This window comes from Pongo abelii, chromosome 3 (genome assembly GCF_028885655.2).
Source record: "Pongo abelii isolate AG06213 chromosome 3, NHGRI_mPonAbe1-v2.0_pri, whole genome shotgun sequence".
Classification (NCBI taxonomy): domain Eukaryota; kingdom Metazoa; phylum Chordata; class Mammalia; order Primates; family Hominidae; genus Pongo; species Pongo abelii.
Window position 1 is genome coordinate 103,444,554 of NC_071988.2, and position 22,132 is coordinate 103,466,685.

The 22,132-nt window shown below is 41.0% G+C and overlaps 1 non-coding gene across 1 annotated transcript; it reads left to right on the forward strand.

Moving 5' to 3' along the window:
* Positions 1-5,288: 5,288 nt before the first annotated feature.
* Positions 5,289-5,395, forward strand: LOC112133210 (U6 spliceosomal RNA). The gene has a single exon (XR_002914895.2). It is a non-coding gene; the product is annotated as a U6 spliceosomal RNA (small nuclear RNA).
* Positions 5,396-22,132: the final 16,737 nt, after the last annotated feature.

Below are 22,132 nucleotides of genomic sequence, written 5' to 3' on the forward strand. Positions count from 1 at the left end.
TATATCAAAGAGGTATCTGTATTCCCATGTTTACTGCAGCACTATTCACAATAGCCAAGACTTGGAAGCAACCTAAGTGTCCATCAGCAAACCAACGGGTAAAGAAAATGTAATGTAGTATAGATAGACAGGAGTACTATTCAGCCTTAAAAAACAATGAGATCCTATCATTTGCAACAACATGGATGGAACTGGAGGACATGTGTTAAGTGAAATAAGCCAAACTTCACATGTTCTTATTCCTATGTGTAAGCTAAAAATTAAAATGATTGAATTCATGGAGATAAAGAGTAGAAGAATGGTTTATCAGAGGCTGGGAAGGGTGGTGGGTGGTGGGTGGGGAGAGAAGTGGGGATGATTAATTGGGACAAAAATATAGTTAGAATGATAAGGTCTAGTATTTGATAGCACAAAAGGGTGACCACAGTCAACAGTAATTTATTGTACATTTTAAAATAACTAAAAGAGTATAATTGGAATGTTTGTAACACAAAGAAATGATAAATACTTGAGGTGATGGATACCCCATTTACCCTGATGTGATTATACACTGTATGCCTGTATCAAAATATCTCATGTACCCCATAAATATATACATCTACTTATACCCATAAAAATTAAAATTTGAAAAAGAAGTGCATCCCAGAGAGGTCAAGTAAGCGGGGAGACACCAGTAGGTGCCATGGTTCTAGACAGACACTGTCATAAAAAGTTCACCTAGCCGGGCGCAGTGGCTGACGCCTGTAATCTGAGGACTTTGGGAGGCCAACGTGGGCGGATCATGAGGTCAAGAGATGGAAACCATCCTGGCCAACATGATGAAATCCCATCTCTACTAAAATACAAAAATTAGCTGGGCGTAGTGGCGTGCCCCTGTAGTTCCAGCTACTCAAGAGGTTGAGGCAGGAGAATTGCTAGAACCCCGGAGGTGGAGGTTGCAGTGAGCCAAGATCACACACTGCACTCCAGCCTGGCAACAGTGCAAGACTCCGTCTCAAGAAAAAAAAAAAAAAAAAGTTCACCTGTGGCAAATGCATTAGGTATCTGGAGTCCTCAATCCCAATGACTGGACAGAAGACTATGCAGACATTAAATCTCAAGTACTATCCATAAAGATCGAGACTATGGACTTTGCTATCTTCTTACAGTCTGTCTTGTGAGGGAAAGGAGTGTCTCCAAAGTACATATTTTATTCAGTAAATACCAGTGAAATATCACTAATTTCTCCATTGAGATCTCATTTCTTTTTTTTTTATTATTATACTTTAAGTTTTAGGGTACATGTGCACAACGTGCAGGTTAGTTACATATGTATACATGTGCCATGTTGATGTGCTGCACCCATTAACTCGTCATTTAACATTAGGTATATCTCCTAATGCTATCCCTCCCCACTCCCCGCACCCCACAACAGGCCCCTGTGTGTAATGTTCCCCTTCCTGTGTCCATGTGTTCTCATTGTTCAATTCCCACCTATGAGTGAGAACATGCGGTGTTTGGTTTTTTGTCCTTGCGACAGTTTGCCGAGAATGATGGTTGAGATCTCTTCTAACATCCTCTGGGCTATTAATTTTATCAGTGAAACTCTGTTTTTAACATTCATTATGCTAATTAAAGCTCTTGTGTTGATCAAAGTAAAAGATACAGAAGTACGTCTAATAGTATATCCATATAGTGCTGGAGCTGGGCTTCTTGATTAGAGCACTAGCTGACCCCACTTCAGATGTGGATTTCTGATTAGGGTAACTGATAATACTTACGGTGCAACCTAAATTTACTAATGCAAACATACATTCAACCCTGTCTTAAAATACAAATATCATAATTCAAATCCAATAGGCAACAGGATATGTGAATCTGGTGCTCAGGGGAAAAAATCTGAATTGGGAATCTTTTAGGAGTTTTATGGTTGGCATATTTATTTCCACCCTTTTTCTTTTATAATTTTCCTCTTCATCCTTATTTTGTGAACTATTTCATATGTATCTTTATTCTTCCCTATAAGTCAGTTTAAATTCTTTTTGTACAGTGGAATGTTTAAATAAATATCAGTAAATGAGGCTTACCCCTCCATATCATTTGTTTTAAATTTCTACTAAGAACTATTTTTTCTGCAACTAACTTTTAAATTTTTAGTTTTTATAAGGACATAATAGATGTCGTGGTGACAGCTAGTAGGACAGTATTAGGTTCCATCGACTTTACAAAACAGTTGATATTAATGATTTTTGTGACTGCTTGCTAATAAGTTCTTATATATAAAACCTGTGTGTGTAGAGAAATTGATCTTAAGAGTTGGACTTGCTGTCAATGTAACCTGATACTGGCATAAAGATATGTCTACCTTAAAATTTTTGGTGGTTACTATTATCAACCCCCAAAAAGTACTGGTAAAATATCACTAATTTTATGACCTAAGCCAATTTGTTTTTGCATAACTGGTGTTGCTCAAAGAAAAAGATACAGCCAACTGTATCTTTTTCCTTGTATATACAGTTGGCTCACACTTATGCAAAAACAAACTGGCTTAGATCAGATCACAGCTTACAACTGACATTACATAAAATGCAAAAAGCCAAAACTAAACTCCAGCCACCCCAGCCCCAGCATTGTATTCCTTCTGGGGTTTTTCCTTAATTAATTAATTTAATTTTCTAATTAATTTACCTTGTCATCTCTGAAAGAAAAAATTGTTCATGACAGTTGGTAAAGAACAGTAAGGCAGACTTCCTTCAGGACCATCATGATAGATATAGGGACCACTGCAATGGGGTTTTGCAGTGGAGGGCAGAAACTGGGCTCAACTCCAAAGACAACAGAGAAAACTAGAGACAGAGGAAGGAAGGAAGGAAGGGAGGGAGGGAGGGAAGAGAAGGGGAGGGGAGGGGAGGGAAGGGAAGGGAAGGGAAATAGAGGTGGGAATAGTGGGAGAAAGGAAGAAAAGAAAGAGAAAGAAATACACATTATTATACACATTAAATATACATTATAATAATCTTCCAATGAAAGACTGCTATAAAACACAGATCTATAAATTCTGCTTCTCTATTTTCTATATAACTCTTTTTTAGCTGCAGTGAAAGTAAAGAGTGAGAGAGTCAGAGCTCTTCCTTCTTCTCCCCAGTCCCCAATTTCCTGGCATTGCCTGACACTAAGCAAACCCAGACTGAAGCTCACAGACTCAGGAGGCTGGGAGCCATAGCCTGCAACAGGGTTCAAAACAGGGAAAGTACAAGAAATAGATCTGAGGGCAAGCAGTTCCAGATATGCTAGAGGAGAAGACAAATATTAATCAAAACCTTGCAAATATATTATTACAGTTTGTTCTAAGTTCTGGGAAGAAGGAAATGTATTTACAGACCCTGTAATAGGAGGCCCCATACAGTCTCGAGAGTCAGGGAAGTCTTCCTTAAGGGAGAGATGATTCAATGGCTCCTGAAGTATGAAGCATATATTGACTAGGTGATGAAGTGGGGGCTTATTAGAGATGGAGAGCAATGCACATGCAAAGACAGCAAGAGGATCATGGAGTTTTCAAATAACTTAGAAAGTCAGTACAGCCAGAATGCAGAGTACACTGTGGATAGTGATGCAAGATGCAACCAGAGATGTAGACACAGAGACCCTTGCAGCCCATGGGTTAAGGGTTTATTCTATATGCAACAGAAAGTCACTTATGAGTTTTAAGCAGGGCAGGAAAGACATCATCAATGTCTTGAGAACATTCCCAATGCTGCAGAACAGTTTGAGCTGGGGCACATGTGGGTCTGGAAAGGCAAATGCAGCTGTCCTGGTGAGAAATAGAGTTGGCTTGATCTGGAGTGGGTAATGATGATGGAAAGAAGTTGACCTACTCTGGGTGATGAAGAACTGTGAAACCAATGTGTTGTTAACTGGGTCATTTACATGGAGAAGCTGCCTCGAATGGGAGCAGATCTAAACAGAAGAGGAAGACTGTGTGTCAGGGATCAGGGATGAACGTGAAGATCTGACCAGGTCAGAGAAAAATAGTGGATGACAGTGACAAGAAGGTTAAAGGTCCACAGAGGGAGTTGCTGTGGAAGAATGAACCAATGGGGACAAAGTGCAGTAATGTAGGCACGTAGAGGTGGCTTAAATACCAGATGAGCAAATGAGACAGGAGTGGGAGGTGAGGTGGAATTCAGTGACCTCAAAGGTCACAATGTAACTCTGGCTACAGTGAATACGGTGATGTACCACCTCAGTAAGCCTTCAGGATTGAGGAGTTTATTCCCCCAACTGGTGGGAGTGCTGCTGACATTCTGTCCTCAGCTGCCAGCCTTCTTCCGGGACCACCTTGGATATAGACAGCCTTCTGCTCCCAAGGTCACACTGGCTTCCTGGGGAAGCCCACAGCCACTGACTGGTTGATGCAGGAATATAAAGGCCTCCACCTCTAGCCCCAAGTCAGAACAACTCTAAAGGGCCATACCAGCTTCAGACTCCCATGTGGCTACCTGAGGCCTTTGTTAAAATGACATCACAGCCCAACAACTCCCTTCAATCGATCTGCTTCTTCCCTTTCTTGGGTAATATTCTCAAGAACAGTCCCTAATGCTAATCTCAGAATAGTTCCTGCATGGTAATCTCAGAGGCTGCTTCCAAGGGAACTCAACCTGTGACACTAACATGTAATTCTTTCGGAATAGACTGAGACCCCAGAAGTCTCCCTGAGACCCAATGTGTTCACCACCTTTGGACTTCGTTCAAGGTTCCAGATAGAAGCTGATAATAATCACAAATATTTACCTAGTAATTACATGTGCCAAACAATGTACACAATGTTAACTAATTTAATCTTTACAACTTTATTTCACAGATAAGTAAATTGAGGCACAGAGAGATTAAGAAACTTGATCAAGATCACACAACTAGAATATAGTGGCATCAGCATACAAACCCAGGCAGTTTCTGGTACAGGCAGCCCTTCTCCTAATCTCTTCCGTACACTACCCCTTGTACAGTTCAGCATGGTGAATGGTTGCTTTCCCATGTTGATAAATTTCCAGTCCCAGTTAGATACCCATGTTCTTTTTGTGAAACCAGATTATTGGAAGCAAATTATATTATGTTTCCCATAAATAGATCCCTCTTTCTTATTGTGTTCAATTTATGCTACCAATACTACTTTGCACTAATTAGAGACACTGACTAGAAGCTGGTGAAACAGACAGGCCTAGAACAAAACATCTGTTGACCCTAAAGAAAGGATAGTATCCAAGCAGATCAACAAGAAGCAAATTTGCAGAAATGTTAAAACTATTCTTGTGCTCGCTTTGGCAGCACATATACTAAAATTGGAATGACACAAAGAAGACTAGCATGGCACCTGCGCAAGGACGACTCTGTTAAAAAAAAAAAAAATCTTAACCTTCTGATTGTAATAAGTAACAGGTAAAAGTGCATCATTTGTCAAACTCATGGCTAGAAGATATGGGTCACAGATAACACATTCTAAAGGCCAAGCAATCATGCAATTACCATGAGTTGTCTATTTCTTAAATTTCCTTCCTAGAAAAATACAAATTTGACAGAGTTCAATAAAAAAGAAACTAGTATGTCAAAAACAAAATAGTAAAGCAAACCTACTAGGAAACTCTTAATTGGCTTCATCTTTCAGGGTCAGCTTCTTTTTGTGGCTAGGACAGGGTCCTAAACACATTCTTGATTGTGTTTCTTATTCATTTAATTAAATGAAAAATAAGTTCTCCTTTACATGTGTTTTCTTTTTCAGCCTCTGTAGTGTGAAATAAACATGAAGCTGTCAAACAGAATAAACTGAGACAGGCTAAACTAATTTGCCACTGATGATAGTCATTATAAACAATCTGAATGCTGTTCCACCTCACTGGGATTTAAATAATCTGTCAAAAAGCCCTATATTCTAAAATCTGCATATGAAATCAGGGAACATGAGGAAGAAATGAGAATAATTAGTTAAATCAACAGAAATATCCTCATTCCTGACACAAAAATAGAAGAGTTTAATTTCCTTAAGAAGGGATTAATTTCTTTAAGCCCTTCTCTCTCTCATTCAAATGCCACCCCATGCAAACAAGTATTGTTACTCCATTCCTTCCTCAATATTTAGGAATATTGCTCAGTGTTGTTAGAAAATTTGGTCTTTTCAGACTCTAGCCAAGATGGCCAAATAGGAACAGCTCCAGTCTACAGCTCCCAGCGTGAGCGACGCAGAAGACGAATGATTTCTGCATTTCCAACTGAGGTACCAGGTTCATCTCACTGGGGATTGTCGAAAAGGGGGTGCAGAACACTGGGTGCAGCACACTGAGTGTGAGCTGAAGCAGGGCGAGGCATCGCCTCACCTGGGAAGCACAAAGGGTCAGGGAATTCCCTTTCCTAGCCAAGGAAAGGGGTGACAGATGGCACCTGGAAAATCGGGTCACTCCCACCCTAATACTGCGCATTTCTGACAGTCCTAGCAAACAGCACACCAGGAGATTATACACCGCGCCTGGCTCGGACGGTCCTACGCCCACAGAGCCTCGCTCATTGCTAGCACAGCAGTCTGAGATCAAACTGCAAGGTGGCAGCGAGGCTGGGGGAGGGGCGCCCGCCATTGCTGAGGCTTGAATAGGTAAACAAAGCGGCCAGGAAGCTCAAACTGGGTGGAGCCCACCGCAGCTCAAGGAGGCCTGCCTGCCTCTGTAGACTCCACCTCTGGGGGCAGGGGATAGCCAAACAAAAGGCAGCAGAAACCTCTGCAGACTTAAATGTCCCTGTCTGACAGCTTGGAAGACAGTAGTGGTTCTCCCAGCATGCAGCTGGAGATCTGAGAATGGACAGACTGCCTCCTCAAGTGGGTCCCTGACCCCCGAGTAGCCTAACTGGGAGGCACCCCCCAGTAGGGGCAGACTGACACCTCACACGGCCGGGTACTCCTCTGAGTCAAGAACAATCAGGCAGCAACATTTGCTGTTCACCAATTTTCGATGTTGTGCAGCCTCCGCTGCTGATACTCAGGCAAACAGGGTCTGGAGTGGACCTCCAGCAAACTCCAACAGACCTGCAGCTGAGGGTCCTGACTGTTAGAAGGAAAACTAACAAACAGAAAGGACATCCACACCAAAACCCCATCTGTACGTCACCATCATCAAAGACCAAAGGTAGATAAAACTATAAAGATGGGAATAAAACAGCAGAAAAACTGAAAATTCTAAAAATCAGAGTGCCTCTCCTCCTCCAAAGGAACGCAGCTCCTCATCAGCAACGGAACAAAGCTGGATGGAGAATGACTTCGATGAGTTGAGAGAAGAAGGCTTCAGACGATCAAACTTCTCCAAGCTGAAGGCGGAAGTTCAAACCCATGGCAAAGAAGTTGAAAACCTTGAAAAAAGATTAGACAAATGGCTAACTAGAATAAACAATGCAGAGAAGTCCTTAAAGGACCTGATGGAGCTGAAAACCATGGCACAGGAACTACGTGATGAATGCACAAGCCTCAGTAGACAATTCGATCAACTGGAAGAAAGGGTATCAGTGTTGGAAGATCAAATGAATGAAATGAAGCGAGAAGAGAAGCTTAGAGAAAAAAGAATAAAAAGAAACAAACAAAACCTCCAAGAAATATGGGACTATGTGAAAAGACCAAATCTACGTCTGATTGGTGTACTTGAAAGTGACGGGGAGAATGGAAACAAGTTGGAAAACACTCGCAGGATATTACCCCAGAGAGTTTCCCCAATCTAGGAAGGCAGGCCAACATTCTAATTCAGGAAATACAGAGAATGCCACAAAGATACTCCTGGAGAAGAGCAACTCCAAGACACATAATTGTCAGATTCACCAAAGTTGAAATGAAAGAAAAAATGTTAAGGGCAGCCAGAGAGAAAGGTCGGGTTACCCACAAAGGGAAGCCCACCAGACTAACAGCGGATCTCTCGGCAGAAACTCTACAAGCCAGAAGAGAGTGGGGGCCAATATTCAACATTCTTAAAGAAAAGAATTTTCAATCCAGAATTTCATATCCAGCCAAACTAAGCTTCATAAGTGAAGGAGAAATAAAATCCTTTACAGACAAGCAAATGCTGAGAGATTTTGTCACCACCAGGTCTGCCCTACAAGAGCTCCTGAAGGAAGCACTAAACATGGAAAGGAACAACTGGTACCAGCCACTGCAAAAACATGCCAAATTGTAAAGACCATCGAGGCTAGGAAGAGACTGCATCAACTAACGAGCAAAATAGCCAGCTAACATCATAATGATAGGATCAAATTCACACATAACAATATTAACCTTAAATGTAAATGGGCTAAATGCTCCAATTAAAAGACACAGACTGGCAAATTGGATAAAGAGTCAAGTGTGCTGAATAAAGCCATCAGTGTGCTGTATTCAGGAAACCCATCTCATGTGCAGAGACACATATAGGCTCAAAATAAAGGGATGGAGGAAGATCTACCAAGCAAATGGAAAACAAAAAAAAAGCAGGGTTTGCAATCCTAGTCTCTCATAAAACAGACTTTAAACCAACAAAGATCAAAAGAGACAAAGAAGGCCATTACATAATGGGAAAGGGATCAATTCAACAAGAAGAGCTAACTATCCTAAATATATATCCACCCAATACAGGAGGACCCAGATTCATAAAGCAAGTCCTTAGGGACCTACCAAGAGACTTAGACTCCCACACAATAGTAATGGGAGACTTTAACACCCCACTGTCAACATTAGACAGATCAACGAGACAGAAAGTTAACAATGATATCCAGGAATTGAACTCAGCTCTGCACCAAGTGGACCTAACAGACATCTACAGAACTCTCCACCACAAATCAACAGAATATATATTCTTCTCAGCACCACACCACACCTATTCCAAAATTGACCACATAGTTGGAAGTAAAGCACTCCTCAGCAAATGTAAAAGAGCAGAAATTATAACAAACTGTCTCTCAGACCACAGTGCAATCAAACTAGATCTCAGGATTAAGAAACGCACTCAAAACCACTCAATTACATGGAAACTGAACAACCTGCTCCTGAATGACTACTGGGTACATAACGAAATGAAGGCAGAAATAAAGATGTTCTTTGAAACCAACAAGAACAAAGACACAACATACTAGAATCTCTGGGACACATTTCAAAGCAGTGTGTAGAGGGAAATTTATAGCACTAAATGCCCAAAAGAGAAAGCAGGAAAGATCCAAAATTGACACCCTAACATCACAATTAAAAGAACTAGAGAAGCAAGAGCAAACACATTCAAACGCTAGCAGAAGGCAAGAAATAACTAAGATCAGAGCAGAACTGAAAGAGAGACGTAAAAAACCCTTCAAAAAATAAATGAATCCAGGAGCTGGTTTTTTGAAAAGATCAACAAAATTGATAGACCGCTAGCAAGACTAATAAAGAAGAAAAGAGAGAAGAATCAAATAGATGAAATAAAAAATGATAAAGGGGATATCACCACCAATCCCACAGAAATGCAAACTACCATCAGATAATACTATAAACACCTCTATGCAAATAAACTAGAAAATCTAGAAGAAATGGATAAATTCCTCCACACATACACCCTCCCAAGACTAAACCAGGAAGAAGCTGAATCTCTGAATAGACCAATAACAGGATCTGAAATTGAGGCAATAATTAATAGCTTACCAACCAAAAAAAGTCCAGGACCAGACAGATTCACAGCTGAATTCTACCAGAGGTACAAGGAGAAGCTGGTGCCATTCCTTCTGAAACTATTCCAGTCAATAGAAAAAGAGGGAATCCTCCCTAATTCCATGAGTGACTGTACCTGGAGGAGAAGTACACTTCTGCCCAAATACTGCACTTTTCCCATGGTCTTTGCAACCGGCAGACCAGGAGATCCCCTCCCATGCCTGGCTCGGCATGTCCTACACCGACGGAGCCTTGCTCGCTGCTAGTGAAGCAGTCTGAGATCAACCAAGCAGGAGCTTGGTGGGGAGAGGGGCATCTGCCACTACTGAGGCTTGAGTAGGCAGTTCTACGCTCACAGTGTAAACAAAGCGGCAGGGAAGCACAAACTGGGTGGAGCCCACCACAACTCAGCAAACTCTACTGCCTCTCCAGATTTCACCTCTGGGGACAGGGCGTATCTGAACAAAAGGCCGCAGACAGCTTCTCCAGGCTTAAACGTCCCTACCTGACAGCGCTGAAGAGAGCAGTGGTTCTCCTAGCACAGCATTCGAGCTTCAGTAATGGAAAGACTGCTTCCTCAAGTGGGTCCCTGACCCCCATGTAGCCTGACTGGGAGACATCTCCCAGTAGGGGCTGATAGACACCTCATACAGGCGGGTGCCCCTCTGGGACAAAGCTTCCAGAGGAAGGAACAGGAAGCAATCTTTGCAGTTCTGCAGCCTGTGCTGGTGATACCCAGACAAACAGGGTCTGGAGTGGACCTTCAGAAAACTCCAACAAACCTGCAGCTGAGGAGTTTGTCTGTTAGAAGGAAAACTAACAAACAGAAAGGAATAGCATCAACATCAACAAAAAGGACACCTACACCAAAACCCATCTATAGGTCACCAACATCAAAGATCAAAGATAGATAAAACCACAAAGATGGAGAGAAACCAGAGCAGAAAGGCTGAAAATTCCAAAAACCAGAATGCCTCTTCTCCTCCAAAGGAACGTAAACTCTTCGCCAGCAAGGGAACAAAACTCATTGGAGAATGAGTTTGATGAATTGACAGAAGTAGGCTTCAGAAGGTTGATAATAACAAACTTCTCCAAGCTAAAGGAGCATGTTCTAACCCATCGCAAGGAAGCTAAAAACGTTGAAAAATGATTAGATGAATGACTAACTAGAATAACCAGTGTAGAGAAGAGCTTAAATGACCTGATGGACCTGAAAACCACAGTACAAGAAATTTGAGAAGTATACACAAGCTTCAATAGTCGATTCAATCAAGCAGAAGAAAGGATATCAGTGATTGAAGATCAAATTAATGAAATAAAGTGAGAAGACAAGATTAGAGAATAAAGAGTGAAAAGAAATGAACAAAGCCTCCAAGAAATATGGGACTATGTGAAAAGACCAAATCTACGTTTGATTGGTGTACCTGAAAGTGACGGGGAGAATGGAAACAAGTTGGAAAACACTCTTCAGGATATTATCCAGGAGAACTTCCCAAACCTAGCAAGACAGGCCAACATTCAAATTCAGGAAATACAGAGAACGCCACTAAGATATTCCTTGAGAAGAGCAACCCCAAGACACATAACTGTCAGATTCACCAAGGTTGAAATGAAGGAAAAAACGTTAACGGCAGCCAGAGAGAAAGGTTGGGTTACACACAAAGGGAAGCCCATCAGACTAACAGTGGATCTCTCAGCAGAAACTCTACAAGCCAGAAGAGTGGGGGCCAATATTCAACATTCTTAAAAAAAAAAAAAAGAACTTGCAACCCAGAATTTCATATCCAGCCAAACTAAGCTTCATAAGTGAAGGAGAAATAAAATCCTTTACAGACAAGCAAATGCTGAGAGCTTTTTGTCACCACCAGGCCCGCCTTACAAGAGCTCCTGAAGGAAGCACTAAACATGGAAAGGAACAACTCGTACCAGCCACTGCAAAAACATGCCAAACTGTAAAGACCATCAACGCTATGAAGAAACTACATCAATTAACAGGCAAAATAACCAGCTAGCATCATAATGACAGGATCAAATTCACACATAACAATATTAACCTTAAATGTAAATGGGCTAAATGCTCCAATTAAAAGACACAGACTGGCAAACTGGATAAAGGGTCAAGACCCATCAGTGTGCTGTATTCAGGAGAGCCATCTCATGTGCAGAGACACACATAGGCTCAAAATAACGGGTTGGAGGAGGACCTAACAAGCAAATGGAAAGCAAAAAAAAAGCAGGGGTTGCAATCCTGGTCTCTGATAAAACAGACTTTAAACCAACAAAGATCAAAAGAGACAAAGAAGACCATTACATAATGGTAATGGGATCAATTCAACAAGAAGAGCTAACTATCCTAAATATATATGCACCCAATACAGGAGCACCCAGATTCATAAAGCAAGTTCCTAGAGACCTGCAAACAGACTTAGACTCCCACACAATAATAATGGGAGACTTTAACACCCCACTGTCAATATTAGACAGATCAACAAGTCAGAAAATTAACAAGGATATCCAAGACTTGAATTCAGCTCTGAACCAAACAGACCTAATAGACATCTACAGAACTTTCCACTCCAAATCAACAGAATATACCTTCTTCTCAGCACCACATCACACTTATTCTAAAATTGACCACATAATTGGAAGTAAAACACTCATCAGCAAATGTAATAGAACAGAAATAACAAACTATCTCTCAGACCGCAGTGCAATCAAATTAGAACTCAGGATTAAGAATCTCACTCAAAACCATACAACTACATGGAAACTGAACAACCTGCTCCTGAATGCCTACTGGGTAAATAAAGAAATGAAGGCAGAAATAAAGATGTTCTTTGAAACCAATGAAAAAAAACACACAATGTGCCAGAATCTCTGGGACACATTTAATGCAGTGTGTAGAGGGAAATTTATAGCACTAAGTACCCACAAGAGAAAGCAGGAGAGATCTAAAATCGACACCCTAACATCACAACTAAATGAACTAGAGAAGCAAGAGCAAACAAATTCAAAAGCTAGTAGAAGGCAAGAAATAACTAAGATTAGAGCAGAACTGAAGAAGATAGAGACACAAAAAAACCTTCAAAAAATCAATGAATCCAGGAGCTGGTTTTCTGAAATATCAACAAAATAGATAGACTGCTAGCAAGACGAATAAAAAAGAAAGGAGAGAAGAGTCAAATAGACACAATAAAAAGTGATAAAGGGGATATCACCACCGATTCGACAGACATACAAACTACCATCAGAGAATACTATAAACACTTCTATGCAAATAAACTAGAAATTCTAGAAAAACAGGATAAATTCCTGGACATATATACCCTCCAAAGACTAAACCAGGAAGAAGTTGAATCTCTGAATAGACTAATAACAGGTTCTGAAATTGAGGCAATGATTAATAGCCTATCAACCAAAAAAAAGTTCAGGACCAGACAGATTCACAGCCAAATTCTACCAGAGGTACAAAGAGGAGCTCGTACCATTCCTTCTGAAACTTTTCCAATCAATAGAAAAAGAGGGAGTCCTCCCTAACTCATTTTATGAGGCCAGCATCATCCTGATACCAAAGCCTGGCAGAGACACAACAACAACAACAACAACAAAAAATAAAACCAGGATTTTAGGCCAGTATCTCTGATGCACATCGAAACACAACCCTCAATAAAATACTGGCAAACCAAATCCAGCAGCAAATCAAAAAGCATATCCACCACGATCAAGTTGGCTTCATCCCTGGGATGCCAGGCTGGTTCAACATACGCAAACCAATAAACGTAATCCATCACATAAACAGAACCAATGACAAAAAACACATGATTATCTCAATAGATGCAGAAAAGGCCTTCGACAAAATTCAACAGCCTTTCATGCTAACAACTCTCAATAAACTAGGTATCAATGGAACATATCTCAAAATAATTAGAGCTATTTGTGACAAACCCATAGCCAATATCATACTGAATGGGCAAAAACTGGAAGCATTCCCTTTGAAAACTGGCACAAGACAAGGATGCCCTCTCTCACCACTCCTATTCAACATAGTATTGGAAGTTCTGGCCAGGGCAGTCAGGCAAGAAAAAGCAATAAAGGGTATTCAAATGGGAAAAGAGGAAGTCACATTGTCTCTGTTTGCAGATGACATGATTGTATATTTAGAAAACCCCATTGTCTCAGCCCAAAATCTCCTTAAGCTGATAAGCAACTTCAGCAGTCTCAGGATACAAAATCAACATGCAAAAATCACAAGCATTCCTATACACCAATAACAGACAAACAGAGAGCCAAATCATGAGTGAACTCTCATTCACAATTGCTAAAAAGAGAATAAAATACCTAGGAATCCAACTTACAAGGGATGTGAAGGACCTCTTCAAGGACAACTACAAATCACTGCTCAAGGAAATCAGAGAGGACACAAACAAACGGAAAAACATTCCATGCTCATGAATAGGAAGAATCAATATGGTGAAAATGACCATACTGCCCAAAGTAATTTATAGATTCAATGCTATCCCCATCAAGCTACCAATGACTTTCTTCACAGAATTGGAAAAAACTACTTTAAACTTCATATGGAACCAAAAAAGAGCCCGCATAGCCAAGACAGTCTTGGGTAAGAAGAACAAAGCTGGAGGCATCACACTACCTGACTTAAACTTTACTACAAGGCTACAGTAACCAAAACAGCATGGTACTGGTACCAAAACAGATATATAGACCAATGAATGAGAACGGAGGCCTCAGAAATAACACCACACATCTACCACCATCTGGTCTTTGACAAACCTGACACAAACAAGCAATGGGGAAAAGATTCCCTTTTTAATAAGTGCTGTTGGGAAAACTGGCTAGCCATATGCAGAAAACTGAAACTGGACCCCTTCCTTAGACCTTATACAAAAATCAACTCAAGATGGATCAAAGACTTAAACGTACGACCTAGGACCATAAAAATCCTAGAAGAAAACCTAGCCAATACCTTTCAGGACACAGGCATGGGCAAAGACTTCATGTCTAAAATACCAAAAGCAATGGCAACAAAAACGAAAATTGACAAATGGGATCTAATTAAACTAAAGAGCTTCTTCACAGCAAAAGAAACTATCATCAGAGTGAACAGGCAACGTACAGAATGGGAGAAAATTTTTGCAATCCATCCATCTGACCAAGGGCTAATATCCAGAATCTACAAAGAACTTAAACAAATCTACAAGAAAAAAGCAAACAACCTCATCAAAAAATGGGCAAAGGATATGAGCAGATGCTTCTCAAAAGAAGACAATTAAACAGCCAACAGACATATGAAAAAATGCACATCATCACTGTTCATTAGAGAAATGTAAATCAAAACCACAATGAGATACCATCTCACACCAGTTAGAATGGCAATCATTAAAGTCAGGAAACAACAGATGCTGGAGAGGTTGTGGAAAAATATGAATGCTTTTACACTGTTGATGGGAGTGTAAATTAGTTCAACCATTGTGGAAGACAGCATCATGATTCCTTAAGGATCTAGAACTAGAAATACCATTTGACCCAGCAAATCTCATTACTGGGCATATACTCAAAGGATTATAAATAATTCTACGATAAAGACACATGCACACGTGTGTTTACTGCAGCGCTATTCACAATAGCAAAGACTTGGAACCAACCCAAATGTCCATCAATGATAGACTGGATTAAGAAAATGTGGCACATATACACCATGGAATACCATGCAGCCATAAAAATGATGAGTTCATGTCCTTTGCAGGGACATGGATGAAGCTGGAAACCATCATTCTCAGCAAACTATCACAAGATCAGAAAACCAAACACCACATGTTCTCACTCACATGTGGGAGTTGAACATTGAGAACACATGGACACAGGGAGGGGAACATCACACACCGGGGCCTTTGGAGGGTGGGGGGCTAGGGGAGGAATAACATTAGGAGAAATACCTAACATAGGTGACGGGTTGATGGGTGCAGCAAACCACCATAGCACGTGTATACCTATGTAACAAAACTGCACGTTCTGCACATGTAACCCAGAACTTAAAGTATAATAAAGAAAAAACAAAGAAATTGATTTAAAAACATGAAAACAAAAGAGGACACAAAAGAGAGACCCGTGTTCACCCTGGACCACACTGTGAGTCTTGGAGTGCCAGAGTCCCCATCTCCATCTAGACAGTTTTATTGTACTTTAATCTACAATCGCATCTCTCAGAGTAGAGTGGCCACAATTACTTTAGGCCCAGCCACTCAGCCTTGGGAAAACTGACTCCAAGAAGAAAGAGAAGAAGAATGGTGGCTTAAGAAAACACAAATGTTGGCTGGGCACAGTGGCTCACGCCTGTAATCCTAGCACTTTGGGAGGCTGAAGCAGGCAGATTACCTGAGCTCCGGAGTTTGAGACCAGCCTGGGCAACATGGTGTAACCCCGTCTTTACTGAAATACAAAAAAATAGCCGGGCATCCAGCATGTGCCTGTAGTCCCAGCTACTCGGGAGGCTGAGGTAGGAGAATTGCTTGAACCCAGGAGGCACAGGTTGCAATGAGCAGAGATCACTCACTCCGCTTTTTATGAGACTCCGTCTCATAAAAAATAAAAAAGAAAAAAGAAAACACAAATGTTTCCTCTCACAGTTCTGGAGCCCAAAAGTCTGGAGTCAAGGCATCAGCAGAACAATGCTGCCTCCAGAGGCTTTTGGGAAGCACCCGGGCCTGGCTTCTTCAAGGCTTTGCAGTCATTCACTCTCTTTGGCTTGAGGCTACATCACTCCAGTCTCTGCCTCCATCTTCACATCAGCTTCTCCTCTCTGTGCAAAATCTCTTGTCTCTGTTTTAAGGACACGTGTGACTGGATTCAGGGCCCACCTGGATAATCCAGCATAATCTCCCCCCCCCCCTTAGCCTAATCATATCTGCAAAAACACGTTTTCTTTACAAGGTAACATTTATAGGCTCCAGGGATTAAAATCTGACATGTTTGGTTAACTATTAATTGGCCTACTACAAGTACCCTACTGTGAAGAATTTCATTTCTTGATGTTTTCCTCGTAGATCCTCTTAAAGGTCATACTTATCACACAGATTTAAGTTTTCAACTCACACCCTTTAATTTCCTTTAATTGTCCCACAACTTCCCAGCAAAGTAAGTCAGATACACTCCTATCACCCTGTGAGTGGTGTTGATAATGCAATGGAGAATAAAGGAAGATGGCAACAATGGAAAGGATGCCTCGTCCTGATCAAACTCCCTGCTTATCCTATGGAGGGGAGCAGCCGTGTATCAGTGAGATGTGCCTAAGGGTTCCAGGCAGTGACCAGCAGCCACAAGGTGAGTGAGGGTCCACGGCAGAGCTGAAAGCAACAGAGAAAACACGAGATGCTAAAGATCATTTTCTAGATTGATATCCCAGCAGTGGTTGCAAATAACAGCTTCCAATTTCCCACCCTAGGTTTGAGCAAATTGGCACTGGAAGGGGAATACAGGTAAATTCTTATGTGGCATAAGTTTCCTAAATGGCTTCTAATAAAGACTTTTACTTTAAGGCTTAACTGCTTTAATAATAATATTGCTTCCATCCTCTTTCCCCCCTCCCAGTTCCCATTTCCCACATCTCTGTCTCTCTCTTTCTCTTTCTCCCTCTTTCTGTCTCTTCCTCTTTCTCTGTTTCTCTCTCTCTCACACACACACACGCACACACACCCCACAGCCCCTAGCCTCCTGCCAGAAACAGTTAAACAAGGCTATCCAAAATTATCCACTCCTGCCTCTCTTCTCACCACCACCATTACAAGCATCACTCAGAACCAAAAGAAAAAAAAGTAGCTTGATTCCACACAATATGTAACCATGGAAAATGACTGATTGAGATATAGTGCATTATGTGTGCTGCCAATGGTGATATTGTAATAGTAAATTCATCATCCTGACACGTTCATAATGTCTGACACTGCTGTCCTATTATGTCCCGTGCTACAGCGCTGCAACCCACATTGTGTAACTCAGGGAGACACATCACAAGGAGCAGAGCAGCCTCACCCCTTACCCTCACCTAAATGCTCTATTTATCCACCACGTGCTGGTACAACTGGAACACTGCCGGGTGAGGAAAAGGAAGTGCACAAGGACAAGGTCAAAGAGGCACTAGCACCTGATTAAAATGGAAGCTAAATAGCTTTTCTCATCTCAGCTTTTCGAGGAGGCTCTCTGAGCAATGCCATCAACATCAGCTGCGCCAGAGCTGATGAATAGGCCGATGGCAAAGGACTCTGTGAAGCAAAGGAGATTTTCCTGAATGATGCAGTTACTTGTAGACAAGAATGACTCTCACCCCCTCAACACCAATGAGTTAATAGCCCACAGTAAGCCAGGGAAGTCAAGTGTCAAGGGAAACCCATACAGCCCACCCCTGTCCCTCCATTACCCACCCCCAACACAGCAAAAAAAAAAAAAAAAACCGCACACATATACACAGTAGTTTTTAAGTGTCCAATCTTTTGGCTCCCTGGACCACAATGGAAGAAGAATAATTGTTTCGGGCCACACATAAAATACACTAACACTAATGACAGCTGATGAGCTGAAAAAAAATCGCAAAAAAAATCATAATGTTTTAAGAAAGTTTATGAATTTGTGTTGGACCACATTCAAAGCTGTCCTGGGCCACATGCAGCCCGCAGGTGGTGGGTTGGACAAGCTTGTTTTAAATGATGATCACAAAATACTTGTGTTTACTGAGCAAAACCCATTGTCTTCATTTGGGTTCTCTGTGACATTTGGTTCCCCTGCCACTCATTCTCTCAACAGACCCCATGGCAACAATTCAAATGCAATAAGTTTCTAGAGGAGGCACAAGAAACACTACCTCCAGTAGGTGAGTGGAAAGTGAGAGAAGGAAGGAAAGGCTACAAATAAAGGCTGTGTCCTCAAGCAGCTACCACTGGGAGTGAATGGAGCTGAATCCTATGGGAAAGGGGAAATGGTATAAAACACCTACCTAGGGTGTCTCCCCAGAGAGGCAAGGGGGCTTGGGTATTTGTCCTCAGACTCCCATCACTCATTGGTTGAGGGCTACTCCCTGGAGGGATTAATTTCTGAGCATTTCCAGTTTGCTGTGGACAGGCCACTAATTCCAGCTTACTAGGTTCAATGCACATTGCCTCACAACGGTTCCCTAGGAACTACAGATTAAATCAGTGAAGTAGATGGCTGCTAACTCCAAATCCTAAAAACAAGTCATAGAAGATAAAAAGAAAAAACAAAAACAAAAACAAAAACTCTGCCAACACACAAAACTGAAGTGCTCTGCTAAGACTCATTTTCCAAAAGAGGCTTCATTATTTTTGATAGTATTATAGTTCTAGGTAGCATGCTATGCACTTTGGATACTAGAAAGACTTGTACCCATTGGCTTAATTTTGCACTAGAACAAGTGTAAGAGATTTTTCTCATGTTGCTCAAACAGCTCCATTTTCAGCTAGCCAATGTGAGGTTGACTGTAAAGGAAACTGTGAAAGAGACTAAGTTTGCTTTAGTGTTCTGTCTCCTTTCTCTGGCTCTTTCCCCTTCTCCTGGAGCTCCTTCCTCACCCATTAGGCACCCAGACCCATTCCCGTCAAAAACAGCTATCAGGGAAAGTTCTGATATCAGTCGTTTTTCCATAAGTGCAAATGTATGCTCTCATTCATTCAACAAATATTTAATAAGCAAATTATTTTACACTTGACAGTCTGCTGGATGTTGCAGACATGGAAGTATAACTTGCAGTCTGCACAGCATGATACGTGCCAGAATTGAGACATGGATTGGTATCAGAGTACTGGAGAGTTGTTGCTAAGAAGTGTATCTTCAATTAGTGATTGAAAGTTTTTGTCCCTTGTTAAATGCATTTCACACATCAGTAAACAGGCAAAAAAGATAGGGGAATGGAAGGAAGCCCTATGCCCCTAATCCTTAATCTTACATTGTAGCTACAGAGAAGTCAAGCATTTGGGCCATTTTCTATCCCACCTACATATAGAGCTGGCCTGTGGCCATGGCCTGCAGAACAAATAGAAAACAAGCAGCAAACAGCAAAGCAAGCATCTGCTCCTGAAATTCCTGCTGTGCCTAAAGGATGTTTTTGAATTTGCTTGCATACTCCAGAAAAAAATGAGATTTCCTATTTATATATGAATTAGACATTCAATTAATAATGCTCTTGTAGGTTATTATTCAATGTAGAGATTTCCTCTGTATTTCTGCCTAACACCTGTTTGGTTTCCCTATCCCTGCATGACGTGTTGAAGAATCAGAGCCAAAGCTCTAAGAAAAGTCTCTGTGCCTAGTATTTCTGCACCTGTAAAAGGAAGATAATAATATCTCACAATGAAGTCAAGAGAATTAAATGGGACCATGTAAAGGACCTAGATCAACATCCTATACAAGGAAGGCAATCAGTAGTGGGAGGAGTTTAGAAAAGCAGGTTTGGAGAGTTTATTTTTCCTAACAAGCTCCAGGCTTGTCTGAGAGATTACAATAAAATCTTATGCTGTGTTTTGTAGGTACAGTTATCCAGTACTCACTGATTTCTTAGGAAGAAAATAAGCAGGCCCTTGAACATACAGATGTGCTACAGGGGAGGATGTTCATCTAACTGCCTAACTGCAAGGAAGGCTCAGGTAGGCTGATTGTCAGTAAATAATCAGAGTCCAGGGACTGCCATATTGGGTTACACTCAAACACAACTAAGAGGAGGATCCCAGCCCTTCGGCTTACACACACATCTGCACACACCCACACACACACACCCATCCAACAAACACTTCTTAATTAAGTTGAGTTTTTAAGTTTTGTAAGAAATATTTATGTTTTTTTTTGTTGTAAACAAACATGACTGCACCCCTTTTTGTTGGTGTCAATTGCAATGTTGGAATTATCTTCTATACCAGAAGAACATTTTACGTTTTGCAAGCCAAGAGGCAATGTCCTCAGTTCTTAAACAAGTGTTCTAATAGAAAGGCCAACAGTCTTTTTAAATTTTACATTTAACAATGTAAAAACCATTCATAGCTCAAGGCCTAGATTTACCCCAAGGGCCCATAATTTGCTAACCTTGTACTTTTAAAAAGGTGAAGCTAAGAATTTCAACTGTTGTATTACTTTTCAAATTTCAATGTAAATGAGAATGGACTTCCTTTCTAACAGACATTGTCACCAAACAGACCAGGAGATATATTGTACTAGCACTCACCCATAAAATATGGTCTGTAATTTCTAATATGGCTCTAGCCCCAAAATATATCCCATTTCCACCTGAAATGGCCCATCTACTATTGCCTAGATCCTCCATTCCAAACTTCACCTTTCAGTACTAAATAATTCTTTTTTTTTTTAAGAAACCATCTAAAGGGACAGTACCTTAAGTCACTAAAATTTTAACAATAATTTTTATTTTCTCACATGGGAATCTTTATTTTATTTATTTTTTTTTTCGAGACAGGGTCTCGCACGGTCGCCCAGGTTGGAGTGCAATGGTGCGATCTTGGCTCATTGCAACCTCCTCCACCTGGGTTCAACTGATTCTCCTGCCACAGCCTCCTGTTTAGCTGAGACTATAGACATGTGCCACCTTGCCCAGCTAAATTTTGTATTTTTAGTAGAGACAGGGTTTCACCATGTCAGCCAGGCTGGTCTCGAACTCCTGACCTCAAGTGATCCACCTGAGTCGGCCTCCTAAAGTGCTGAGATTACAGGCATGAGCCACCGCGCCTGGCATCATATGGGAATCTTGAACAATGAATGCAAAATAAAAGAACACCAAAAGAAGGGAGAGGGAACAAGGGTTGTTCCCAACAGAAATTTGGCATGTTTCCTAATTCCAGATCAATTAAAAAAAAAAAAAAAACGGTTGGTGACGGGGCAGTGCTATTCTGATACATCTGCATTTCTTACCTGCTTTCCCTAAGGGAAACAGAATAAGCATGTTAAGCATGCAGTCTCTGGAGACTATATCTAGTTCTCACCAGCAGTATAATCTTGGGCAAGTCACTGAACCTAAATGAGCCTCTGTTCAACTTTCTGAAAAATGGCAGTAGTTCAAGGATTTATCTCCGAGTGTTGTTGTAACAATTAAATAAGATGCATATATGAAGAACACTTGGAATAGGATTGGCACATAGAGTCGCAATGAGTGATAGCAATAATCATTTTAACAGTTGTTCTCAAATTTTAGTGCAAAATAATAAATACAGAATTTGTTTAAAATTTCTACTTCCATCCCTACTGGAAATTTCTACTTCCATCCTTTCAGAAGGTCTGAAGTGGGGCCCAGGAATATGCATTTTAATAGGAATGTCAGATTATTTTGATGTCAATGATATAGGACCATACTTTTCAAAAAATAATGCCCTACAAAACAAATCAATAATGTTAAAAGTCAAAATAGTGATCACATGAGAGGATGTGGGAGAGGGTAGTGATTAGGAGAAA